The sequence below is a fragment of the Bubalus kerabau genome, chromosome 5 (genome assembly GCF_029407905.1).
Source record: "Bubalus kerabau isolate K-KA32 ecotype Philippines breed swamp buffalo chromosome 5, PCC_UOA_SB_1v2, whole genome shotgun sequence".
Taxonomy (NCBI): domain Eukaryota; kingdom Metazoa; phylum Chordata; class Mammalia; order Artiodactyla; family Bovidae; genus Bubalus; species Bubalus kerabau.
In genome coordinates this window covers 93559475-93572235 of record NC_073628.1, presented here as the reverse complement: position 1 = coordinate 93572235, position 12761 = coordinate 93559475, and positions in this window count along the sequence as shown.

The window sequence follows — 12761 nt, the reverse complement described above, 5'->3', positions numbered from 1 at the left end:
CCATCCTCCTAAACGTCACAGTTCCGACGGAGCTCTAAACTTAAAGGGGAGCACGTGGTAAGCGACTGCTCTTCTCACGGTAGCCTTTAGAGGGCGCCAAATCACCCCAAACCACAATCCCCAGTGACTTGGGCGTTCTGCTTAACCAAACTGTGACTCTTGAGAATTAGTCTCTTGAACTATTACAGGAACTGTGCATAGAAGAAGGCCAATTAGGTGACTATTGTGTCATCAAGTTCTCCCAAGTAGGGTTAGTTCCCTAACCCCAAAAGTATGATTTCAAAATTCAGAATTTATAAGGAATTTAAGCAGCTTCATCTTTTCAGAAAATGTCAGCAGAGGGAGCTGGTAAAACATGTTTGAAAAAGCTTAAAATTGGTTTTAGATGTTAGCCTAGGGCACAAGAAGAGAAATAATTACAGAAGCACTGGCAATAATAGAATAATAGAATACAGCCATGAAATTAAAAGACGCTTACTCCTTGGAAGGAAAGTTATGACCAACCTAGATAGCATATTCAAAAGCAGAGACATTACTTTGCCAACAAAGGTCCGTCTAGTCAAGGCTATGGTTTTTCCAGTAGTCATGTATGGATGTGAGAATTGGACTGTGAAGAAAGATGAGAGCCAAAGAATTGATGCTTTTGAACTGTGGTGTTGGAGAAGACTCTTGAGAGTCCCTTGGACTGCAAGGAGATCCAACCAGTCCACTCTAAAGGAGATCAGTCCTGGGTGTTCTTTGGAAGGAATGATGCTAAAGCTGAAACTCCAGTACTTTGGCCACCTCATGTGAAGAGTTGACTCATTGGAAAAGACTCTGATGCTGGGAGGGATTAGGGGCCTGAGAAGAAGGGGACGACAGAGGATGAGATGGCTGGATGGCATCACCGACTCGATGGACGTGAGTCTGAGTGAACTCCGGGAGTTGGTGATGGACAGGTAGGTCTGGTGTGCTGTGATTCATGGGGCCGCAGAGTCAGACATGACTGAGTGACTGAACTGAACTGAGATTCCTTTTAATAGAAACCACAACCTCAAATTTTTATATAAAATCTTCTGTTGGCAACAAACTAATTTTTACTTTGAAAAATATTAAACCCAGAGGAAAGTTGAAGAAACAATCTGATTAATGTGCATCAACATATCCCTCACCCATTTCATCAACTAGCAACCTCTTGACACGTTGGCATTTTCTTCATCTCTCTTTCTCTTTCTCCACACACATGTACCCAGAGACACAGACACATATACACCTAAACACACAGATCTGAAAGTAGTCTTCAAACATCAGGATGCCATCAGAATATTTCAGCACATATTTCACAAAAGTAAGGACATTTCCCCACAGAATCATTATCATTACCACATCCAAGTCAATATAACTTCTATCATCCAACATACAGTCCACTTTCAAATTTCTCCAGTTGTCCCCAAAAATGTTCTCATCCAGTGGTGTACTGGAGCTGGTCTGCACAAAGGAAATATGTATGTCTTCCAAGTTCAGTGATAGCTTGGCATTACGCATAGTAATACTTGACACAGTAGCTTGACATTGTTCATGGTGGGGATGTTTACATCACGGAAACTGGCAAACACTACAAATTTGGGATGTCCCCCACCCCCAGACATTTGTTAAATATTTACCCTCTCATTTTTGGCAAATGGCTTGATTGAGGCCTAACTGATTTACAAAAAAACCTGTATATATTTAATGTATATAATTTGATGAATTTCGACATAAGTCTGCATGTGTGAAACCATCACCGCTCAAGGTAATAAACACATTCATCACCTCCAGAAGTTTCCTCATGGACCTTTGTTTGTTTTTGGTTAAGAATATTTGACATGAGATATACCCACTTGCTGCTGTGCTGTGTTCAGTTGAAAAGTAGTGTTCAACTCTTTGTAACTCCATGGACTGTAGCCTACCAGGCTTCTCTATCTATGGGATTTTCCAGGCAAGAATACTGAAATGGGTTACCATTTCCTCCTACAGGGGATCTTCCCAACCCAGGGATTGAAACCAAGTCTCCTGCGCTGGCAGGCAGATTCTTTACTACTGAGCCACCTGGGAAGCCATACACCCTCTTAACAAATCTTTAACAAAATTTTAAAACCCACAATACACTATTGTTAACTATTGGCACTACATTGAATGGCAGATCTCCAGAATTTATTCATCTTGCATAACTGAAAGTTTATATCCATTGAACAACAATTCTCCATTTCCCTCTCCCTCCAGTCTCTGGCAAGCACCATTTCACTGTTTCCTTCTATAAATTTAACTATTTTGAATACCTCATATAAATAGAATAAGACAGGTTTGTATTTTTGTGACTGACTTATTTCACTTACAGTAATGTCTCCAGGTTCATCAATGCTGTCCCATATTGCATAATTTATTTTCTTTTTTAAGAGCTGAATAATAGTATACTGTATGTATATACCACATCTCTTTATTCATTCATCTTTCCATGGACATTTAGGTTGTTCCCATATCTTGGCTATTGTCAATAATGCTGGAATGAACCTGATAATGCAAATACCTTTTTGAGATCCTGATTTCAATTCTTTTGTACAAATACCCAGAAGTAGAATTGCTGGATCATATGGTAGTTTTAATTTTTGGGGGAACCTCCATACTATTTTTCATAGCAGCTGCACTATTTTACATCCCCACCTACTGTGTAGAAGGGTTCTGAGTTCTTCACATCCTAACACTTGTTATCTTTTATTTTGCTTTTGATAACAACAATCTTAACAGATGTGATGTGGTATCTCATTGCAGTTTTGATTCACAGTTCCTTGATAATTAGTGAAACTGAATACTTTTTAATATACCCATTGGTTATTTGTATATCTTCTTTAGAGAAATGTCCATTAAAGTTCTTTGCCCATTTTTGAATTGGGTTATTTGTATTTTTTTTTTTAGTTGTAGAAGTCCCTTATATATTTTGGATGTTAGCCCCTTATCAGATGTATGGTTTGCAAACATTTTCTCATTTTGTAGTTGTCTTTTCTACAACTACAAAATGTTGTTTCTTTTGCTGTTCAGAGACTTTTAGTTTGATGAAATCTTGCTTGTTTATTTTGTGCTTTTGTGCCTTTGGTGTCATATTCATTGTTAAGAACAATGTCTGTAAAGCTTTTGATTTCTCCTTCATATTTGAATGAGATCCTTGCTGGGTACAGTAATCTGGGCTGTAAGTTATTTTCTTTCATCACTTTAAGTATGTCTTGCCATTCCCTCCTGGCCTCAAGAGTTTCTATTGAAAGATCAGCTGATCTATTGAAAGTTATCTTTATGGGAATCCCCTTGTGTGTTATTTGTTGTTTTTCCCTTGCTGCTTTTAATATTTGTTCTTTGTGTTTGATCTTTGTTAATTTGATTAATATGTGTCTTGGGGTGTTTCACCTTGAGTTTATCCTGTTTGGGACTCTCTGGGTTTCTTGGACTTGGGTGATAGTTCTATGTGGGCTTCCCTGGTGGCTCAGTGGTAAAGAATCTGCCTGCAGTGCAGGAGCTGCAGCTGAACCAGCAGGTTCAATCCCTGGGTTGGGAAGATCCCCTGGAGGAGGGCACAGCATCTCCTCCAGTATTCTTGCCTGGAGAATCCCATGGACAGAGGAGCCTAGCAGACTATAGTCCATAGGGTCACAAAGACTGAAGTGACTTAGCATACATCCCGGTATAGATGTAGGTGATTGAGACAGGTGGAGGATAAGATTGTTAGAAGGAGCTAGGTTAAGGAGCTGATTGGACATGATGTGGAAGGACGGTATATCTGATTTTGAAATCACTGAGAATTATGACAGGAGTCACGGGAAAGAGAGAGACATTGAGTCAGAGGTTAATTCACAGCTTCTCCATGCTGCTCTGAGCCTCTTGGAGACAGCTGACCTCACCCACAGCTCTGTGTGTGGGTCTTTTAACCAAAGGAGAATCCCATTCCCCTAGCACATGATTAGAAGGAGGCTTTGATGCAGTTTATATGTGAGGGCTTGAAACATGAGGAGAGATGCACTGGAGATTTTAATTTGTTTGTATAGTGCAAAGGGAAGCTGATGTAGCAGAGACTCTTAAATAAAATGGAACAAATAAGACAAAATTTTATTTCTCTGCCATGCAACCATTTGCCCACTCTAGGCTGGTAAGGAGACTTTCTTGCCTGACTCACTCTTGTTATTCTGTCATCTCTGAGGACTTTACATGGTTGAAACTGGGTTGCTGCCAAGACCATGATACAGGTCTCAGAAAGGAGAGAGTGAGGAAGTCCAGAGTAAGCAATTCCCTTTTAAGTAATTGAAGGAGAAACCACACGCATAATTTCCATTCACAAGAAAATGATCACATGGCCACACCAGCTGCAAGAAAGACAGGGAAAGGTTGTCCTTAGTTAGGCAGCCATGTGACCAGGAAGAAGAGGTAAACAGACTTTTAAAGTACAAGTTGCTGTCTGCCATATTCTGCTTCTGAAGGAATTCTGGAGGCAATTCTTTCTTTTTATACAGGTTTTAGTCTGGAATTGCAGCAGCTGTTTTCTTAGCATGCTAAGGATGAGCTGAGTCAAGGCAGAAGGGCAAAGCCAAGGAAACCGGAGAAATGGCACTAGAGCCACTGGATTGGGCAATCCTGAAGCCCACGTTACCTCTGGACTCCAGTTAGATGAGCCACAACGTTTTCTTGTTATGCCAGTTGGAATTGAGTTTCTGTTTCTTGCAGTTAGGATGCACCCCAATTTATTTAACCATTCCACTGCTGACACTATTTATCTTTGTCATTGTTACAAGCAATGCAATAAACATCTTTGTACACATGACCATTTCTATAGGATAGAGTCTAAGATGTGTCTTTGCTGTGCCAAAGAATATGTGCATTTAACATTTTGGTGAACACTACCAAGTTGCCCCAACCTATGTTTAATAACATTTACATTTCACAATCACCACCCTCCTCTAATGTTCTGAGATGTCTCCTTTTGTCTAGATTTTGTAGGATAGCTTTTACAGAAGAGGATTTTGGTGATGTGTTCTCCTCTGCTGATGTTGAGGCTTAGATTCTTAAAAAAAATTTTTTTTTTATTTTATTCTTTTATTTTTGGCTGTGTGGGTCGTTGTTGATTTTTTGTGTGGGCTTTCTCTGGTTGTGATGAGCAGGGGCTACTTTTCGTTGTGGTGCACAGGGGTTAATAGCCACCTGTTGCTCTGGCTAAGCCATGAGAAAATCTCCATGGGAAAAGAATACAAGCAAAATATAGCAATAGAGCATAACCCAAATAAAAGTACATTGGGTTTATCAGTTGGGGTCGTCATGCCCTGCTAAGCTAAGGAAGAACATAGTGTGAACCTTGGAACGCTGGGTCAGCACAAGTTCAGAACCCTGCCTGTGCACACACTAAGATGTTTTCCCAAGGCATATGTGGGTCTATGACCTCCAGCTAGGTGATAGCCCTTGTACAAGAAAATAACAAAGACAGTTTAAAGTAATTAATAAAATGGGAGTCGTGACTGGGGACATAGGAGGCTGACTTCATCGTAACACAACAGATACTTTCTGCTTGCCAAGACACTAAATAAAAGTGATGTGGCTCTGAGGAATAGGGCTCTTGACCCAAGAGTTGAGTTGCCCGGTCCCATCTTTAAAACTTTAATTCTGTCTCTAGTTTCTTTTTCCCAAACTGTGCGTTGACCACGTTCGATCCCTAGCTGCTGTGCTGGACACAGGAAAGGTGCACGGACTGCTCATTGCAGTAGCTTCTCTTGTTGCGGAGCTCAGGCTCTAGGTGTGCAGGCTCAGTAGTTGTGGCTTGTGGGTTTCGTTTCTCTGGGGCACATGGAATCTTCCTGCAGCAGGGATTGAACTAGTGATCCCTGCATTGGCAGGCAGATTTTTATCCACTGAGCCACCAGGGAAATCCAAGGCTTAGTTTCTTTCTCCATTCACATACTGCTCTTGCTCCTTTACTGTTCACCAATCTAGCCATGACTAATCATAGTTACACTCTTTATAAGTCTGCTGGCACTTCCATGAAAACAGATGTCAGAAATAAAAATATGACATAGTTACATAGTATAACTTTTACTCTGTAGGAAAATGTGCTCCATAGTCTTATCCTATTGATACAAGCTAGTTGTCTCATTATATTTTCCCTTTTGCCCTAAAATTTTGAAATCTATTTTTAATTATCTAGCAAGTTTTTTTTTTTAAGAGAAAGGAGTAAGTGTAGACTTTAAAAAAAATCAAAATTCTCTGAAGTTAGAGACTGTTTTAAAATAATGATATACTGTGTTAAGGACAGGACAACTGTGGAGGGTGTTATTTTTCTCAGTTGTCACAGTTTTCATGTGAAACTGTCTACACTGGGAAGCAGTGATTGGGAATAGGCACTAGAACTGGGCTTCCCTGGTACCTTAGATGGTAAAGAATCTGCCTGCAGTGCAGGAAACCTGGGTTCAATCCCTGGGTTGGAAAGATCCCCTAGAGAAGGGAACTGCTACCCACTCCAGTAATCTTGCCTGGGAAATCCCATGGACAGAGGAGCCTGGTGGGCTACAGTCCATGGGGTCACAAAGAGGCGAACACAACTGAGCGACTTTCACTAGGACTGGGAGAACACAGAAGCTCTTTCTTTAATTGATATCCTCTTACAATGATCACTACAGGGAATGGGGAGACCCTCACATTATTCTATGGGTGGAGGAGGGGAGATGGGGCCAGGGGACCAATGGAACAGGAATCAGTAACCTAGACAGGAAATGAAATAGGCCTGAACTAGGCAGTGAGGAAAGGGGGAAGATAAGGAACAGAGTCTGTGAGTTTAATAATAGTTACCTGTATGTGAGTATTTACTGTACGTTAGGTACAGTAAATAGGCTCTATTTTTTTGCATTGATCACTGAGGAAGGCTTTCTTATCTCTCCTTGCTATTCTTTGGAACTCTGCATTCAAATGGGTATATCTTTCCTTTTCTCCTTGCTTTTCACCTCTTTCTTTTCATAGTGGTTTGTAAGGCCTCCTCAGACAACCATTTTGCCTTTTTGCATTCTTTTTCTTGGGGATGGTCTTGATCCCCGTCTCCTGTACAATGTCATGAACCTCCATCCATAGTTCATCAGGCACTCTGTCTATCAGATCTAATCCTTTGAATCTATTTGTCACTTCAACTGTATAAGCGTAAGGGGTTTGATTTAGGTCATACCTGAATGGTCTAGTGGTTTTCCCCACTTTCTTCAATTTAAGTCTGAATTTGGCAATAAGGAGTTCATGATCTGAGCCACAGTCAGCTCCCAGTTTTGTTTTTGTTGACTGTATAGAGCTTCTCCATCTTTGGCTGCAAAGAATATAATCAATCTGATTTTGGTGTTGACCATCTGGTGATGTCCATGTGTAGAGTCTTCTCTTGTGTTGTTGTAAGAGGGTGTTTGCTGTGACCAGTGCCTTCTCTTGGCAAAACTCTATTAGTCTTTGCCCTGCTTCATTCTGTACTCCAAAGCCAAATTTGCTTGTTAACTCCAGGTGTTTCTTGACTTCTTACTTTTGCATTCCAGTCTCCTATAATGAAAAGGACATCTTTTGGGGGTGTTAATCCTAGAAGGTCTTGTAGGTCTTCATAGAACTGTTCAACTTCAGCTTCTTCAGCATTATTGGTCGGGTCATAGACTTGGATTACTGTGATACTGAATGGTTTGCCTTGGAAATGAACAGAGATCATTCTGTTGTTTTTGAGATTGCATTCAAGTACTGCATTTTGGACTCTCTTGTTGACTATGATGGCTACTCCATTTCTTTTAAGGGATTCTTGCCCACAGTAGTAGATATAATGGTCATCTGAGTTAAATTCACCCATTCCAGTCCATTTTAGTTCGCTGATTCCTAAAATGTCAATGTCACTCTTGCCATCTGCTGTTTGACCGCTTACCATTTGCCTTAATTCATGGACCTAACATTTCAGGTTCCTATGCAATATTGCTCTTCACAGCATCAGACTTTATCACCAGTCACATCCACAACTGGGTGTTGTTTTTGCTTTGACTCCATCTCTTCATTCTTTCTGGAATGGTGGATTACACTATTTAATCCTTATGAGACTCTACAAGGTAGGATGTGTTATAACTTCTATGCAATAGGAAAGAAAACTGTAGCTTCAGAAAAGTACATTACTTGCTCAGGTTCACACAGCTAGTAAATGGCAGGACTTCTGCACTCATTTCAGTTCTCTAAGCAGCCCCTACAGCAGGGTGTATTGAAAGATCTGGAGTGTTGGACTGTAAAAAAAAGATAGGTCCAGTAGGGGGTACTATTTGTGTACACTAAAAAGAATTTCTGACAATGTAAAATTACCCTTGAGTTGAAATGCCTTACCAGTCTTTCTGATTTAAAGGATGTGCTGAAGGCCAAAGTGTTTAATATGTTTTCCCTTTTGCTAGGTTTCTGGGACCTAACTTGTGGTGGGAATTCCTTATAATGTACTTTCACAGCCTTGAGAAATTTCACAGAAATAGCACCTGGGAAAACAGCATATATTAAGAAATTAAGTTAATGATTATCTTTCATGTTTTTCTTAAGAATAATTGCCTTGTTACAAACCCCAAGGCCAGATCCAGAAGGGAGTATGACTGGGATCGTGAAAGCATGGACTTTGGAACACCGGGTTGGCGCCAGACATGAACACTGCCTACTTGCTAATTGTTCCCAAGACTAGCCCAGACCAGGGAATGGCCTGGGGTAAACACAAAGAGATCTGGACTATGTCAGTGTAGTCCATGACATTTAGGAGTAGGTGATCAACAACACAGCATGTGTCTTGAGAAAGATAAGTTCTGAGAAAGTCTTGTAGTCAGCAATTAGGAATAAAAGCTGGACTCAGAGTGGACTCTGCACACTCAGAGGTCCCCTGACCCATTGCACCAGATTTCGTGTTCTGTCTTCATTCTCCTTGCTCGCTCCTGGACTATTAGGGCAACAGTAACTAAATTCATTTGTTTTTATGCATGGCTTGTGTTTCAATCAGTAATTGAAAAAATGTATCTCAATAGGTAATTATGTAGAATTAAATTGGCAATTATGTAGAATTTTTCTGGACTCCAAAATCACTGCAGATGGTGATTGCAGCCATAAGTTAAAAAATGCTTACTCCTTAGAAGGAAAGTTATGACCAACCTAGACAGCATATTAAAAGGCAGAGACATCACTTTGTCAACAAAGGTCTGTCTAGTCAAGGCTATGGTTTTTGTAGTGTTCATGTATGGATGTGAGAGTCAGACTGTGAAGAAAGCTGAGTGCCAAAGAATTGATGCTTTTGAACTGTGGTGTTGGAGAAGACTCTTGAGAGTCCCTTTGACTGCAAGGAGGTCCAACCAGTCCATCCTAAAGGAGATCAGTCCTGGGTGTTCATTGGAATGACTGATGTTGAAGCTGAAACTCCAATACTTTGGCCACCTGATGTGAAGAGCTGACTAATTTGAAAAGACCCTGATGCTGGGAGGGATTGAGGGCAGGAGGAGAAGGGGACGACAGAGGATGAGATGGTTGGATGACATCACTGACTCAATGGACATGGGTTTGTGTGGACTCTAGGAGTTGGTAATGGACAGGGAGGTCTGGCATGCTGTAGTTCATGGGGTCACTAAGAGTCAGACATGACCGAGCGACTGAACTGAAGAATTGATGCTTTTGAACAGTGGTGTTGGAGAAGACTGTTGAGTCCCTTGGACTGCAAGGAGATTCAACCAGTCTATCCTAAAGGAAATCAGTCCTGAATATTCATTGGAAGGACTGATGCTGAAGCTGAAGTTCCAAAACTTTGGCCACCTGATGTGAAGAATTGACTCACTAGAGAAGACCCTGATGCTGGGAAAGATTGAAGGCAGGAGGAGAAGGGGACAACAAAGGATGGATGGTTGGATGGCATCACTGACTTGATGGACATGCATTTGAGTAAGCTCCAGGAGTTGATGATGGACAGGAAAGCCCATGGGATTGCAAAGAGTTGGACATGACTGAGTGACTAAACTGAACTGATGTAGAATTGCACAGTTTAAAAATAAACAGTACTCAATAAATATTTGTTTTCTTCTTTAATAGTTAAATAAATGAGTAAGCATTGTCAAGAGCATTCCTTTCAAGGTTATCTAATTTTGATTCTGAGACTTGTTTGGAAACTCTGTAAAACTATAATTGACAGCTGTTTCCCAGTATGATTTATGGACTAATTCCAAGGTGAGGAATGAGACCCCTTCCTCTTATTGAACTTGTTCTACACTATGGCCACAGAGTAGGCCTAGAATAGCCATGGTCAGAGAAAAGGGAGGGATGAACAGTGAAAAAGATGCATGTGGAGATTCAGAAACATAGTGGTCTACATTGAGGAAATTAGCTGCAAAATCCAAGACACAGCAGGGCAGATGTGCTTGGATAGAGAGGCAGGTCTATACACACACTCAGGCAGAGTGGGAAAGGGAGACATATGGATGCTTTTGTGGAGCAATATCCTTGTAATATGATTTTCATGATATCACTATTAAGAATTCTGAAGTCATTTTTACATTGGAAACCACAGGCTTAAATGCTGGAGTTAAGAAGATCCCTGGATGTATGTTTTGCAGATCCATGTCTTCGCTCAGCCACTTATTAGCTCTGTTACCTTGGACTAGGGGATTCCCAGGTGACTCAGTGGTAAAGAATCCGCCTGCCAATGTAGGAGATACAGGTTCAATCCCTGGGGCGGGAAGATCCCCAGGAGAAGGAAATGGCAACCCACTTGGGTATTCTTGCCTGGGAAATCTCATGGACAAAGGAGCCTGGCAGGCTACAGTCCAGGGGGTCACAAAAGAGTTGGACATGACTTAGCAACTAAACCACAAACAACAACAACTTTGGAGTAATCAACTGATATTTCCTTGTCTGTTTCTTGTTAAATTGTGTAGTACTGACCTCCCCATGAAGACAGAGCTTGCCATAGTAAGAAACTCAGCTACCATCATTACATTTGGCAGAGATTCAAAGGCAGGAAGGGGAATTTTTTAAAAAAATTAGAAAATGAGAGGCATTCAGACATACTCTTATTGGAGATTGTTTGCATGGGAAAGGTGGAGGTGGGTTAATGAGAAGCAAGGCATCACATGTGCCTGTGTTTGGGGATTATATTTGATTTTCTTTGTTGTTCATGAGTTGGAACTAAGGCAAGAGTTAGAGAAGCTGGCACTTATTGACCAAGTCCTGGTCCTGAATGTTCTAATCTGATTGCTGCAGAGGTTATGGGTCAGAGTTCTATTGTGACCAAGTCCTGGTCCTGAATGTTCTAATCTGATTGCTGCAGAGGTATGGGTCAGAGTTCTATTGTTGTAGATGGTTTGGCAATAATCTGTTTGTGTATTCAGTCTCTTGGCACAATGTGTTCAGCAGATGAGATTAGATTCAGGCTCCAGCTTGTGATCCCATAATTTGCCCCATGGTTGCTTGGATAGTTTACCTTGCCATGCTTCATCCTGGGTACCCAACTTTCCCAGCCAACTTCATGAGGAATACTAAAGTGTCAGCTCTGCTTCACAGGAGAGAAAAGCATTTCCCAAAGTCATTTTTATTATATTCAGCAGAGCAGTTTTTCACTATGAGTTCCTATATTAAGTGCTCTGCTTCCAATTCCAATGTGTGTGTGGGTTTTCCCCCCACACCATTGAGCAGTTCTTGGAGACCAGCTAGGTTTCCTACAGTTGAACTCGATTCTGACACTATCTACCTAGAGATAGTATCAGGTTCTACACATTAAAGGCTTGGTCCTACAAGATTGCCTTCTCTTCAGATGTCAATCATGAGCCCAGGTTGTCACCTGTGCATCTGAGAGCCAGTTGTAGGTAGGAAGTTTCAATGAGCCCCGAATTTGCTAAAATAATCAGTGCTTTTGTGAACTAGTTTGGCTCCCAGAACTCAGAGAAACATTCTATTTACTAGATTACTAGTTTATTATAAAAGGATGATATAATTTAGGAATAGCCAGATAGAAGAGATACACAGGGCAAGGTAGGTGGGAAGGGAATGGAATTTCTATGTCCTCTCAAGGGCACCATTCTCCCTGAATCTCTGTGTGTTCACCAACTCGGAAGCTCTCTGAACCTCATCCTTTTTGGTTTTTACAGCGGTTTCATTAATGTGCATTAGAGGATACCCCAGGTTAACTGTCATAGAAAACTGTCTCTTGAGCCTTTAAATTCTATACCAATTCTACACCTATGGCTGGTTTCTTTATTTGGGTTTTGTTTGTTTATTTAGGTTTTAAGGTAAATGACTTGGGGCTATTTGTTTCCATCAACCTGACTGCAAATCTAAAGGCGCAGTTGAAATGTCTATTTTTCTTGCCATCCTCAGAAGAGATTGCTGCAGATCTACTCTATGAGTCTCATTCTTTTCAGCTTACGATACAAATAGCTTATTATTTTTTGCAACCTATGTCTTATAATAAAGCAGTACTGAAAAATTAAATAGAGGAATGTTCAGTTGCCATATAGGCTATGAAAATTATTTGCTGGTGGTGATTTTTAAGCTTGATTTTAAATAGATTTATGAAGAATGGCACTTGGAAGACGTGGTTCAAATTTTGCTATTTAAGGTCCCCTGGAGGAGGAAATGGCAACCCACTCCAGTATTTTTGCCTAGAGAATCCCATGGACAGAGGAGCCTGGCGGGCTACAGTCCATGGGGTTGCAAAAAGTCAGACACGACTGAGCAACTAATATTAATACTAATACTAATACTCATTACATAGG